Source organism: Mytilus californianus, unplaced genomic scaffold (genome assembly GCF_021869535.1).
Source record: "Mytilus californianus isolate M0D057914Y unplaced genomic scaffold, xbMytCali1.0.p SCAF_11, whole genome shotgun sequence".
NCBI classification, from domain to species: Eukaryota; Metazoa; Mollusca; class Bivalvia; order Mytilida; family Mytilidae; genus Mytilus; species Mytilus californianus.
In genome coordinates this window covers 24753204-24767238 of record NW_026262593.1, presented here as the reverse complement: position 1 = coordinate 24767238, position 14035 = coordinate 24753204, and the positions used below count along the sequence as shown (strand labels likewise).

Genomic DNA, 14035 nt, shown 5'->3' with positions numbered 1-14035 from the left:
GTCTTATTTGATGATGATAGTTATTGGTTTTGGATATTTCTTAAATGTGTTGATCTGAATATTTTTTTTTTTATATACAATGTTATTTATATTGGTTAAGGTGTAATACCACCATTGATTTTCCCCTATTAAGTCTTTGTTAAATGTGCACTTTTCAAGAAATTGTGCAAAATTTATATTTGTTTCAAATAAAGAAATTCTTGGCATGAGTAAAATTTTATCCTGTCCAGGACTATAGACAAAATTTCACATAACATTTCATTGCATATAATAAAATAACCATCACTGGAAGTTAACCAATAAAATTTTCACCACTTTTTTTCTGTGTACAAGCTTTAGTAACCATGTAACCTAAAGTTTCCAAAATATTCTATAGAAACACCAAACAAAAACAATGGTGCTTTGAAACACCCAAGATATATGTTTATGACTCATAATTTATTTACTGCAATGAAATGTAGGATTTATTTCCTACAACTGTCAAATTCAAGGGAATATTTTTTTCGATCCTTTTTCGTTTGCAACCGGATGTGACGTACTATGATTTTGTGGTATTACACCTTAATTCATAAGATGATTTGTTATAAAACAAAAGTGAAAAAAGAACTTAATTCATTACACTGTGGTTACCTTTTCATTAAAAAAAACATTATGTTAAGTATAATCATCGACTTTTCAATGAGACACTTGTAATCAATATAGAAAAAACAAACACCACCATAGAACTGAGGGAAAACTACGAAAAAAGAATCAACATTCCACAACAATAACAGAAAACCAATTATTAAGCAACATGCATATATTGATTTTCTACCAAAATATAATAATGGTGTTACAGAAACTGTGTACATTTGCCGTGTTTCGTCGGACACTGATCATCTTTTTGCCGTTCTTTTTTTATGGCAATGGTGTTGTTTTTCAATCGATAAAAGGTTTGTATGGCACATTAATTGTTTATATCTTCTCTCTATTTTAACATGTTTAAACATTAAAATATAAAAACTTTATAAGAATAACAACAGTGCAATTTGTAGTATTTTCAGTATAACAAATTGTCAATGTCACAGAACGAAGTAGTAGACTTATTAGAACCATTGTTTTCTATGGACCTTATATCGTATAACAGTTATTGGTATTGGATATTTATTACATGTGTTGATCTGAATATTTCACATTTCCATACCAAATGTAATTGCATATTTGGTACTGAATATGCTATTTACAAATAAACATTTGAAATATATAGCCGAATTTATTCCAAATCAGCAAGATTACACATTAACAAAATCATTATTGTAACATTTATTATACATCAAAAGGAAACACAACTTTAAAAACCTGATGGATTCTGTCAAAGATTATGCCAGGCAATGGGCTAAACGCGCGAAAGAAGACGAAGATACTTTTTCGGAATAGATTAAGGCTGTGAGGTTGTTGATACAAATCAGAATTAAAACATCTAATGGGTCTATGAATACATTCTACATCAGTCTTTATAGACCCAAATGTTGCATAGCACGTACCTGTTCTATCTCTATGACAAATATGTTGTTTTCCGCGCAGATAAAGCCCCGAATTGCATTGTTTTTATGTGTACATTACATTACATAAACTGCTTGTTAAAGGAGTTAGGTATTGACAATTGACTTGGAAACTCAACATATACCACCACGACACTTACCAAGGAGGAAATCGAAGATAATCATAGGTATGTCCTATGTTCCTTTTTGAATTTTAACCAAAGATGACGAACATGATCTTCCTTCACTGTATTTGATACCTTAAATACACAAGTGTCCTTAAAATAACGTTATCCTGCTGTGTCTTCCTAGTGCTCAACGAACCTCCTTCTTAAATATCAACATCAATTTGATCAGCAATCAATGCCAGGTTTTGAAGTGAATCTGATACTACCTAATCTGGAGGCTGCGTAAATCAGATGTGGATACTAAAAATACAAAAGGTATGTAAGAGTAAATACAATATAAGACTCTTAAGCTTTCATCTTTCAATGGTATTAAATCATTTGACTTTTTTACTTTTTACACAGGTATTTCCTATTCCGAACTATAAGACAAATTGACATACTAGTAGTTGGTCCTGTTTTGTTTCACAAAAAAGAACTGCCAATGTAGATACACGTATCTTGTTTTCGGAATGGACAACATATTTGCTACGTTTAGAGGACGCGCTTTTTAAACAAAAATTAAGCATGCCCATGGGAACCAACAGTGACCGTTTTCTTGCCAACTTGTTCCTTTATTTTATATGAGTCTGAATTTATACTGGATCTTCTTAGAAAATATGAAAAGAAGCTAGCAATATCCTTTAAGATCACTTTTCGCTATGTAGATAATGATTATAGTTCATCATGATGATTCGAAAAGTTATAAAACAACTGTTTTGAACAGTGATTAAAGCCTTGGATTCTTTCACTTATTATTTTTAATATTTTGCCTCTAATATTCTATCTAAATCCATTTGTAATCTAATTATCTTTGATTAACAGCTTATAATTTTATTACGAATGCTTTCTGACTAAACAACTCAAATTCAAGAAAACGTTGACTAAGATGGATAGTTTCGTGTTTTAAACATGATTGACCGGTACGTCTTACACAAGACGGTATCTTTTTGAGGATCAGTGTTTTTCGTGCATAGTAATATATTCATATAATGAACATGTGGTACTGCACAATATTTCTGTAAATTATGTCATTGTTAGTCAATTGATTTTCGAAAAGGAAGAAAATGTGTCAAAATAATGTGTTATGTCAACATAAACACCTATAAGTGTTAACTGCTATGTCATTTGGTCTCTGGTGGAGATTTGTCAAATTGGCAATCATACAACATCACCTTATTATTACAGTTGTTATTTCGAAAGCTATCGCACATCTATGTAGTCACTCAACATTGGGTTCGTTTAGCTCATTCAGTATAAGTATATGCTTGTTTTGAAGACTGTTGTCTTTAACTCGATTATCATTTTTGCCGGTTTGTCATTGTTAGTCAATTATTTTTCGAAACGGAAGAAAATGTGTCAAATTAATGCGTTATGTCAATATATACACCTATAAGTGTTAACTTCTATGTCATTTGGACTCTGGTGGAAGGTTGTCTAATTGGCAATCAAACCACATTATCTTATTATTTCAGTTGTTATTTCGAAAGCTATCGCACATCTATGTAATCACTCAACATGCGTACAATTGGTTTTTTTTTTGGGGGGTTCGTTTAGCTCATTCAATATAATTATATGCTTGTTTTGATACTGTTGTCTTCTACTCGATTATCATTTTTGTCAAGGCGTTTTCAGTTTGTCTTCTTCTTATGAGTTTGGTATCCTTAGCTTTGACAACATTAATCCTGAGAGCTTATTTTTTTTATAACATGTGTAACAAGTCGAGGAAATATTTCAACTCAGTCCGACATTTTACTGTATGTACATTTGCATGGCGGGTAATTCATGCATAGCAGCAGATGGTATCACTGTAGACACACCCGATCTCGCTTTTTTGGGGTTAATTCGATTCTCTAGAAACGATTAAACAGAAAAATCGATGAAGTCACTCATAGTATGTTATAAATAAAATAAGACGATTTTTTATCGATTCGTCTAACATGGATTTGACAGCTAATGTTCCATTAAACCGATAAAAGATTAAAGACTTAGAATGCAAAAGAAAAAACATAAGGCTGAAAACAATGACATCACCTTATCATTGTTTATATTGCAGAAACAATTAGCTATTTTATTGACATTATTTTCTATCCAAACGTTTTGTTCCATTAATTGACGAGTTTGTATAGATCCAATCTTGTAATGGACAGCGTATTCATAATAGTAAGATTCGAACAATGCTTGCCTTTTCTTTTATTTCAAATGTGAGTGAATTCATCGATTCAAACGAAATCCTGTTTTTTTCTAGTTACTCTTTAGAAGGGATGACCGTTTATATTCATAAAAATAAAAGTCCATTATCATTGTCAAACATAAAGTATTTTACCCATTGTCTTGTTAATTTTAGTTTACATAACCTGTCATTTGAACGTTTAAGCCTATTAAAATCAAAGACGGCTTAGAATGCAATAAACAAAATATGTTCAAAACAAATAAAAAATCATTGTCACTGTTTACATTACAAGTTATCTAGCTTTAGTATTAATGACTCAATATTGACCAACATAATTATATATACAAACATTTCATTCCATTAATTGATACAGTTGCATAGATTCGATCATGTAATGGACAGTGAATTCCTATTCTAATGATTTATACGATTCTTTCAGAATTGACTCAGTCATATTAGTTGAAATAACAGTTGATATTTAGAGAGAGAATAATATGTATTGCGCTTGATTCAGAATGAAGCGGATTTTACTTTTCTATTTAATGCTATCAGTTTATGTTTATGCTCAAACAATCACGAATGTTCAGAGACTATACAAAGATCTGGTGGTGAATTATACAAAGGAGGTGATGCCAACACCATTTACAGAGACATTGCACCTAAGTATAAGTTTTCTTATTGTATCTATTAATTATTTCAGAAAAGTGGAAGAGAGCATATCTCTCACAGGATGCGTTATACTAGCCTGGCGTGATCAACGTCTGGAGTGGACTCCGTCTTCAAATGGAAATTTGAGTTTGTTAATGATTGACCCAAAAGATTTATGGCTGCCACCGTTGGTTCTCATAAATCGAGTTGACAAAATGGAAATTATTGGTGACGGTACAAAATTTCCTGCATCTGTGAACAGTAATGGATTAGTCATATATAATCCAGGGGTAGTAGCAGATGTCAAATGTACCCCAGATATTTCTAAATTTCCGTTTGATAGACAAATATGTACTCTGGAAATAGTTCCATGGGGAATGGGAAACAAACATCTTTCATTCACACAACTATTTAATGTATGTGATTTGATCCACCTCATTCCCAATTCAGATTGGACTTTGGAAGAGTGCACTCCAAAGGTCGACAATTCTAGAGAACACAGTGTTTTTTACGTAGCAGTACAAATTAAACGTCAACCGCTTTATTATACAATAATGGTAGTTTTTCCTACATTTTTGTTTGGATTTTTGAACCCATTGGTGTTTATCGTTCCTGTTGAAACAGGGGAACGTATAGGCCTAGCCATCACACTGTTGTTGTCATATGCTATTTTTCTTACCCTTGCTTCTGCCTCCGTACCAGCTACATCGAATCCAATGTGCGCTTTACTTATTATTATGATTGTCATTATCACTGTAAGTGGAATAATTCTATACGGTACAACAGTAACTATTAAATACCATTATAAAAAGAAAGCTGATGATATTTGGTCACCACTGAAAGGTCTGACAGGATGGATATTGAATAAGAAGTTTGATTCTGAGCAGAATATATATGTTACCAAGAACGACGTAGTTGACGCATTGGACTCATTGTTTTTCTTTGGATCTTATATGATGATGATAATTATTGGTTTTGGATATTTTTTATATGTGTTGATCTGAATATTTTTATTTTCTATAAAATGTAATTTCATATTATTTACGTCTAGACTTACGACATACTTTATACGTACTTCTTTATAATAATTTAGGTTATTGAAAATGATTTAAATAAGATTATCTACCATTAACTGTAAAGAAAATATCGTATAAAATAGCACATTACACGAGAAGTGAAACATCCTTGGATTTACTCATTGTATTGGGGGGGGGGGGGGGGGGGGGATTCTTTTCGTTTTTGTATTTAGCCTGCTTGGACGATTTTTTCAGAATGAGCATCTTACCGTCACTCTTTGTATATAAATAAAAAAGCCATGTTGAATTTCAATTTCAACTACTAGTATTGATTTATTTTTATTCTATCATTAACATTAAACAAAGAAGTAAAACAAATGTAATTTATAAGCTGTTTTTCATTTAAATGCACTGATAAAACAATAGTCCGTCGAGTTCCGTTAATCTTCAAAAATAAGTTACTTGAATTCCGGTTTTAAAGAAATATGTTTATTTCGCAATGTATCGTTTTGATACAGAATTTCAATTTTGCTAAAATTATTAAAATAAATGCCCATTAGGTTTGATGAAAAAGTATGTAACAGGTAATTGATGAATTAATTGATCAATCATATTTTATACCAGATGAATTAAGGTTGTACCAAACACCTTGACTAAAATTAAATTGGTTCGTTTAATTTTCATAAAATTTTAGCAACATATTTACTTTGACCCTTTGACAAAAAAATGAAAATTTAAAAAAAACTTGAACTACACACTTATCGGAAAAATTTCATTGGATATATAGCAGTTTGACAAACACTAATTTTGGTCATTGAGAAGCTTAATATTTCCTGGCCACAGACCACAATTAAATTCCTCTATTAGTTCTTTGTAACGTTTTGTCTCATTAAAAAGATTGCAACATGACTGTTTGTCAAATCTTATGTGTGTGTGTAATGTATAGTACTAGTCCAAAAATATATCCAAAATTCAGAAAGATTGAACCAATCACTCTTACAAATTTAGCAAATACACATCCATACCCCTATAGACAAGTCAAGAGATGTTCCGAAAACTGTAAATATGACCTTTTTGCACCTGGCCTAATCCCTCTTTCCATATCAAAATCAGTTAAAATACAACATCCAAAAGTTTTTTTCACCTCTCTTCTTTCTTTTCCAACCAAAAAAAACTAAGAAATGAAAGAGGAAGGGAAAGAAAAAAAATAAGAAAATATACACTCTAATTAAAAGGAACTATATTCGTGGGCAACGAAAAGCGGGGTCATAAATTGTGGTCTTGGGCCTCCTTAACAATAGAACTTGACTAAAACGTTCAGCTGATTTTTACAGAGTTATCTCCCTGTATTGTTATGTACCACCTTAATTATCAATGGTATTTATCTTGGTAAAGTGCCCATTATTTGTAGTCCAACAAAAAGTGTTGCTTGGTTGCAAATGAGTTTTTGTTCTAATTATAAGTATTACTCAGACTGTAGAGGATTCTTTGTACAAATTGTTTATAGACACATTTAGAAAATAGTAAGATATCTTGGTTCAAACTGTCTGGGGGAAAGTTGTCCATAGATGGATCTGTCTATTATTTTAAATTCTTTTTTGTCATATAGTTCATACAAACGCTTCAGAGCACCACATTAAGAAAGGAATATTTTCATTATGAAAAAGTTCTTGTGTCTTTACTATTTGTGTCATTTGTTTTTTATGTTTCGTGTCGATCTGGTCAAACCTCCCTCAACTGATATGGTTAACCCTGCCATATTTGTATGTGTATATCCAAAGTCAGGAGTTACTATTCATTGGCTATTGTGGTCGCTGTCAATAACATTTGTTTTTCGTATATTACATTTTAAGATCAAGCTGTTTTGGTTTTTTCGTTTGAAATGTTTTACATATTGCCATGTCGAGGCCTTTTGTAGCTTATTATACGGTATAGGTTTCGCTAATTATTGATGGTTGTACGATGACCTATAGTTGCCTACATCTACGTCATTTGGTCTCTGGTTTATAGATGTATCATTGTCAATCATATTACATCTTTTTATATTTATATTACCATAGAAACCATCGAGCCAACTTTTCAAATAATTGATTAAAATACTTTGTATAACAGTTTCAAAAAGATGGAATATAATATAAAAGTCAGCTGTCACATATAAAAACAGCATGTCAGATAAATTATTTTTAAAGCTATACAAAACTCAATTCACCTAAATAATATAACGATAAATAATGATAAAACGCAATCATTTTTACCGAGTCATTATTATTAAAGGGTATTTAAATGTTTAATTAACCTAAACGCAACAAGTGACCTTTGGCAAGCTTTATTTCAAGTTGCGATTAGCTGCGTCAATCGTTATCATTCTTCACAAGAGTCGTCAAAGTTTTATTTCTACTATGATTCGCAGGTGATTTACCAATCAACACCCTTGTTACTACTGGTGGACTTTGTCCTCTTAATATTGTCAAGGTACTACCATGTTGGATTCTCACTTTAAGCGTACTTAGCGTTCCCGCACTGACATCAGGTCAATGTAGTCGTTTCCGGTACATTTACTGTTCATAAATAGTTAAAATCATTCGAAACATTTAAAAGGTTTGTTACACTCAGTCATAACATTAGTAATTTTGGTTTTGAATATTTAATACTTGTCAACTTGTTAACTGGTTAGTCGTTGTTACTTTGTGGTTCGGTAGCAACTGAATTATCATTAATATTGTAAAAACTGTAAGTTAACTGTTTACAAGACTTTTCGAAATACTAAGGATTTTAAACCCCAGGAATAGATCACCTTAGCTAAATGTGGTAAAACCATTTGTAATTTTAGGTCTTAAATGCTTTCCACTTCGTAATTTTATTTTGACCTTTTAACATTTTTTATTCGAGCGTATTTGTCGAATCTTTTAAAGACAAAACACGCGTATGGCATACACATTTTAATCCTGGTATCTGTGATAAGTTTATTTATAGAAAAATTGCGTGTCTGGCAAACTTATTTAGAAGCCGACTATCTTAAATGAGTTTCTACACAAACAGCATGTAAAATCATTACACAAAACCGTGAAGCATTAAAGGGTGATATTTATCATTGATGTATTATTTCAAAGTAATGAGCAATGTATAAATCATGAGTCGGGTTTTCATATATACAATCAACAAAGAACATGCGTCTGTATTTTCATAGAATATACAGGAATAGTGTCGAGAATTGCTGAAGCCAGATCATAATTTAACACCATGAAGGGCATGTTGTTCTCGTACACAAGATGTCGGAGATACGGTTTGCAAAATGATGGCCGTTGTTTTTACGTCTTATATATGATCCGTATTTTCTTTCATAACTGTTTGTGCATTTTATGATACAACGAACGCTTAGAGAACTATATCCCGCTGGTCTACTTTCACGCCTGGTTGAACACTTGTCAGAGTCCGTTAAGGATCCATGATTGTAAACATCGCTTTTGCTTAATCTTTCAAAGTAATATCCCTTGTATAGGATCCACCTGTGCTTATTAGATTTAGTGCTTCTTGATGGTGCCTTTCGCTTCCCATTGTTCGTCATGCAGGATAAAACTGTAGTTCCAAAATAGTATGGCTCTCCTATAGAAGGATCTACAAGTTATAAAAGATGTCTTTCGTTAGTTTTCTAAAAGTTTCTAACAAGTATATTTATATTCATTTTATTTCTCTACCATGACAATTGTAAACATGTAAACTTGCATAATATCATACCTTTCTTAAACTGTTTATTATCTTGGGTATATTCTGTAACCACTTACACCTTATAACATTTTCGTTTTCGTGTTAGCTTTTTCCTGTTAGGCGATATTGGTACATTAATGTATGTCAGAAAGATATGAATTCAAAAGAGATGAATGGTGAACTGTAGTTGAAGAGCATTTCAACAAACCAAGAACTATTTTTGTTAGGTACTGTCATATAAACTTTTACCTTTGAATGATCCCTAATGGTATCATTCTCAGGTAGGTTGATTGTTGTAATATTTACTTTTATACCATCTTTTTTATTCATATGTATACGGGTTTGTATACGATCTTCAATAACACATAAAAAGCGGTAACAAGAATGGACATTTGTTATATTAGATCACATTAAGTACCGGTAATTCACAAATTTAACAACATTTTGTTGAGTCTGCTATATTTTTTATAAAGATAAATATCTAATTATTCTCATATATCTCATAAAAAAATTTAGACGCCTTGAAATAAAGGATATCACATATAGTATAAGTTGGCTTCATATCGTAGCTTTCATATTAAATTGGCTGTTAGGATCGGTTAAGAAATTATTTTACAACAAAACAGATGACTTCAATTTTGAACTTTCGTCTGCCAAAACTCCACCACCAGCTTCATAGGGTATGTGTCTCCCAATTGACGAAATATTCCAGGGTTGTCATTTCCTTTTATAATAGTGATAACAGATTGTTGGCAAAGAAGATATTAAACAAAGGGCTCTGCATGGTAAACAGGGGGTAAATCTTTCGAATGGTTTACGGACGCAATCATAATTTGGATGATCGTTGTGAAACATCCCTGTCAGAGATTACCGCACATATGTTTTATTTGTCGTAGCCAACATCTTAACATAATTTCCTCGTTTAAATACTACCACATTTTATATTAATTAGTATTGTAATTTTCATTGTTATTAATAAATGTTATATGAGTATTTTAAACCAAATCTTGAATTCTGTCCTAATTCTATCCTATTTTGGGGAAATTTCAGAAATTCAAATGTGACGTCACCTTTTTGTTGGCGTTGATCTCTTTGGCTAACTCGGCTGTGAATTTTTATGTGCTGGTTTATGTTGTTTTATGTATCTGTTTATATTCTGTAGTTAGTCACCACTTCGGTGTTATCATGTATATCCATTATATAGTCATTTGTATAAATTTACTGTTTGCAAAAGTATGAATTATTCTAAATACTAAGGATGTTCATATCCCAGACATATAACATTAGCCGTATTTGGCACAACTTTTTGGAACTTTTGGTCCTCAATGCTCTTTAACTTTGTACTTGTTTTGGCTTTCGAACTTTTTTTATCTGAGCGTCACTGGTTAGTCTAGTGTGGACGAAACGCGCGTCTTAAATTTTAAACCTGGTACCTTTTGTTGGCTATTATTCGTATGTTTCTCTGTCCTACATGTTCTCCCATTTATTTGTATTGTAGTCCTGTCATGTAATGTTGTCATTTTAATGTTATATTTAACATTGCCATAAAAGCGGGAGGTTTGGCTAGCCACAAAACCAGGTTCAACCCACCATTTTTTTCTTAACATGTCCTGTACCAAGTCAGGAAAATGGCCACTGTTATATTATAGTTCGTTTCTGTGTGTGTTTCATTTTAATGTTGTGTTTCTGTTGTGTCTTATATTTGATGTGTTTCCCTCAGTTTTAGTTTGTAACCCGGATTTGTTTTTTTTTCTGAATCGATTTATAAATTTCAAACAGCGGTATACTACTGTTGCCTTTATTTAAGACACTATTGATGGGCTATATCACTGTCTTTTCTTGCTATTCATGCATCAATTAAATTTGTTTATAAGCAATATTTTGTTTAAATATTGTTTACTTTCCAAAAATGCGAAGAATGTTCGAGTTGCAGTTGGTCGGTATCACAAATATTCAAACGCAGTTGTATTTGGAAAGCTTACAATATATAATTATTTTTGCTTATGTTGAAAAAGATAATGAAAATTGTACATTTTATTGAGCATATAAATTAAAAAGAACTCTTTCAAATGTTTAGCTACTAACATTTCAAATTATGGAATTAGAGATCATGTGACAATTTATTGGCAAGGTGGTTTCTTTGGGTTGACAGTACAGGCCATACTTATTTCAACGGAACATAGACGATTTATTTGTAACATTAAACATTAACAGTTAATGTTAAATGCATACAGTATTTTATTCAATTTAGATGCATTTGTTCTTTACTGAATAACATTGCGTGGATCGTTTTGGATGATGTTTAATGCATTTCAATAAACAAGTTGAAGTCATTGTACTGATGACAAATTCATGATACAGAAAAATAATGAAATATTGTGTGATTTGTATTGAGCTAAATATCCATATATATATATATAATTACCATTGCATTTGTAACGCTTTATGCTGCCAGTCCACCAACTAGCGGAGTTTGTTACTAGTACTACTAACACCAAGAAGATTATCTGCATCAGAAAATATCATCAATACATAATAAACAATAAAAATATACTAATATGCGCATAAGATATACACAGTGTTTTATAATCACCTACTGTTAATTAGGAATTTTAATTCTACAAAAATATATAAAACATTCTAAAATGAACTCCCATTTGCATTATTAAATAAGAAATTGTGGTTGTTAAATATGTCATAGATGATTGATAAGTGTGAAAAAATACGTATTCGAATTTCGTACTCATTCTACGAAGCAGCTGAAGAAAAATGAATTGGTGAATCAAAAGCTAAAATCAGTAGAATAAAATATTCACTTCAACGTTAACTTAAACCCTTGATTATAAAGCGTATATTAATGAACAAAAAATTATAAGTAAAAAAATTGATTTGCATTTTATATGAATACATGTTACTACTTTGATGTTCCTTTTCTAGGTTTGTATGATTTATTCAATGTTCGATTCCAGAAATATCTTGTATTCGGTTGACGTATCATTTGGTAAAACTTTACTTAAGAATGTGAAATGATATACATTAGGATGTCAACGATTATTCGAGTACTCGAGTATCGCTCGGTAGTACCGAGTATCGAATACCAAATGGTAATCACTCTAGTAACCGGCTTCTGTTAGAACGACCCGAAAAGTACTGGTTGGTTTTACGTTCAAAACTTTTGAATGTAAACCAAACCAGTACTCTTTCGGGAATTCTTCACCGAGTTGACATCCAACAAATATTGATTTACGAGGAAATTCCTTGCATTTGATCACCGTTTATTCAAACCGAAGACTTTTAAACTTTGTTTTTCTTCTAGAAATCAGCTAAATGCATTGCAATTGCGATAAATATTAAAACTTTGTCAACATAAATCAGAATAATGTATTCGAGAAAGGTGACATTTCTTTTTTAAACAATAGGCAAAATCCATACAATCTGATAAATCTCTAAGAAGCACGGGGATGACAAAATATGAAATTAACCAACCGTGTTGTTGTTTGCTAAAATGATAATGGCAGACAGCAACCAACGATACCTACTGAACTATAGGTTCATGGCTTAGGAAAGGCACATACGGAGTCTGGCTGATTCAAAATACCTTTGAATGTTCAACCCTGCTACTACCGGACTGTATAACAATAGAACAGTAAACATGAGTTGAGTAAGGGCTAGATTCACCTTAGCGCAAGCAAGGTTACTTACGGACAACAGCTCAAAGTATCGACCAAGGAGTTCTTTCAGTTACTAAAAACTGGTTCAAAGCTCAATATCAACTAATCAAAAGACAATGTTTCTCTAACTACAATATCAAACAAAAAACCTTGAACGGAACTTGAAACCCACTAGAAACCAGGATATAATTCAGGTGCTCCGGAAAGGTAAGTATATCCTGTTCCAAATGTGGCACCCGTCGTATTGCTAAAAAAAGTACTACTTTGGTGATAATTCCAATTAGGTCATAGTCGACGAAAAGAAGACGATGGTTACAATAAAAACTTGACTTAATTTTCTAATCAACAAATTGTTTTACTTTCTTACCGTAAGTGCTAATTGCATGATGAAGTTGCAACTGTATTCTAGACTGGGTATGCTGCTATTAAATTCACATTTTTGGAAATAGATATGCTTTACAAAAAATGGAGATGATGGAACAGGCGTTATGTAATTCATTCTACTTCCTCGATATTTAGTATCAGGAAGTTCAAAATGATTTTTTTTAGCTATTAAATTGTGATTGGCTGTGGAATAGCTTTCAGTAACTACAAGTACTCTCAGATCTGTTCTTTGTGTCTTTAGTCAGAATATTTATGATAGTACGGAGTACAGTCTAATCATATTTACGACAAAGCCCTGAATTAAACAACTGAGGAGTATCGAGATAAACGACTTATAGTTAATGAGATAACTCCACTAGCCGTGCGATCCTCTAAGGGTAATCGAGAACTTATACACTCCCGTAGTAGAAGATAACCCTTTTGTCAATTGTCGCTAATTATACATAATTGTTTTGGAATTAAGACGATTAAACCGTCTTTTATTTACTTGTATGAAACAGTACAACGCATTTATTTTCTTCGTTGTGTCCTTTTTAGTATAATGTCCTTTTCGAATAATTTTCGCATAATCTATATTTTCTCCCTGAAAACGGTTACCTCAGTGAGACTGGGGTTCTACAGGAAACAGCAGACGGAACATTTGTTCTCATATTAGAACATGTCTTGTAGCCTTATTAATGTATCATATTACTTCCGTCTATTCACATGAGATATGTTTGTTATCATTTCAATTCCTAAAAACGAATAGTTGATT

The 14035-nt window shown here is 31.8% G+C and overlaps 1 long non-coding RNA gene across 2 annotated transcripts in view; it reads right to left on the bottom strand.

Moving 5' to 3' along the window:
* The window catches only part of LOC127719776 (uncharacterized), a 116796-nt gene extending 103311 nt beyond the window's left edge, over positions 1-13485 (bottom strand). The window contains exons 1-3 of one of the 2 annotated variants that reach the window (XR_007990484.1): positions 13265-13352; positions 11652-11733; positions 9071-9136 (exon numbers count right to left, since the gene is read on the bottom strand). This is a non-coding gene — a long non-coding RNA (uncharacterized LOC127719776). Of the gene's footprint in view, positions 1-9070; positions 9137-11651; positions 11734-13264 lie in introns of those variants that run through there. The other variant, XR_007990485.1, reaches the window with a different exon arrangement.
* Between the last annotated feature and the right edge of the window lie 550 nt (positions 13486-14035).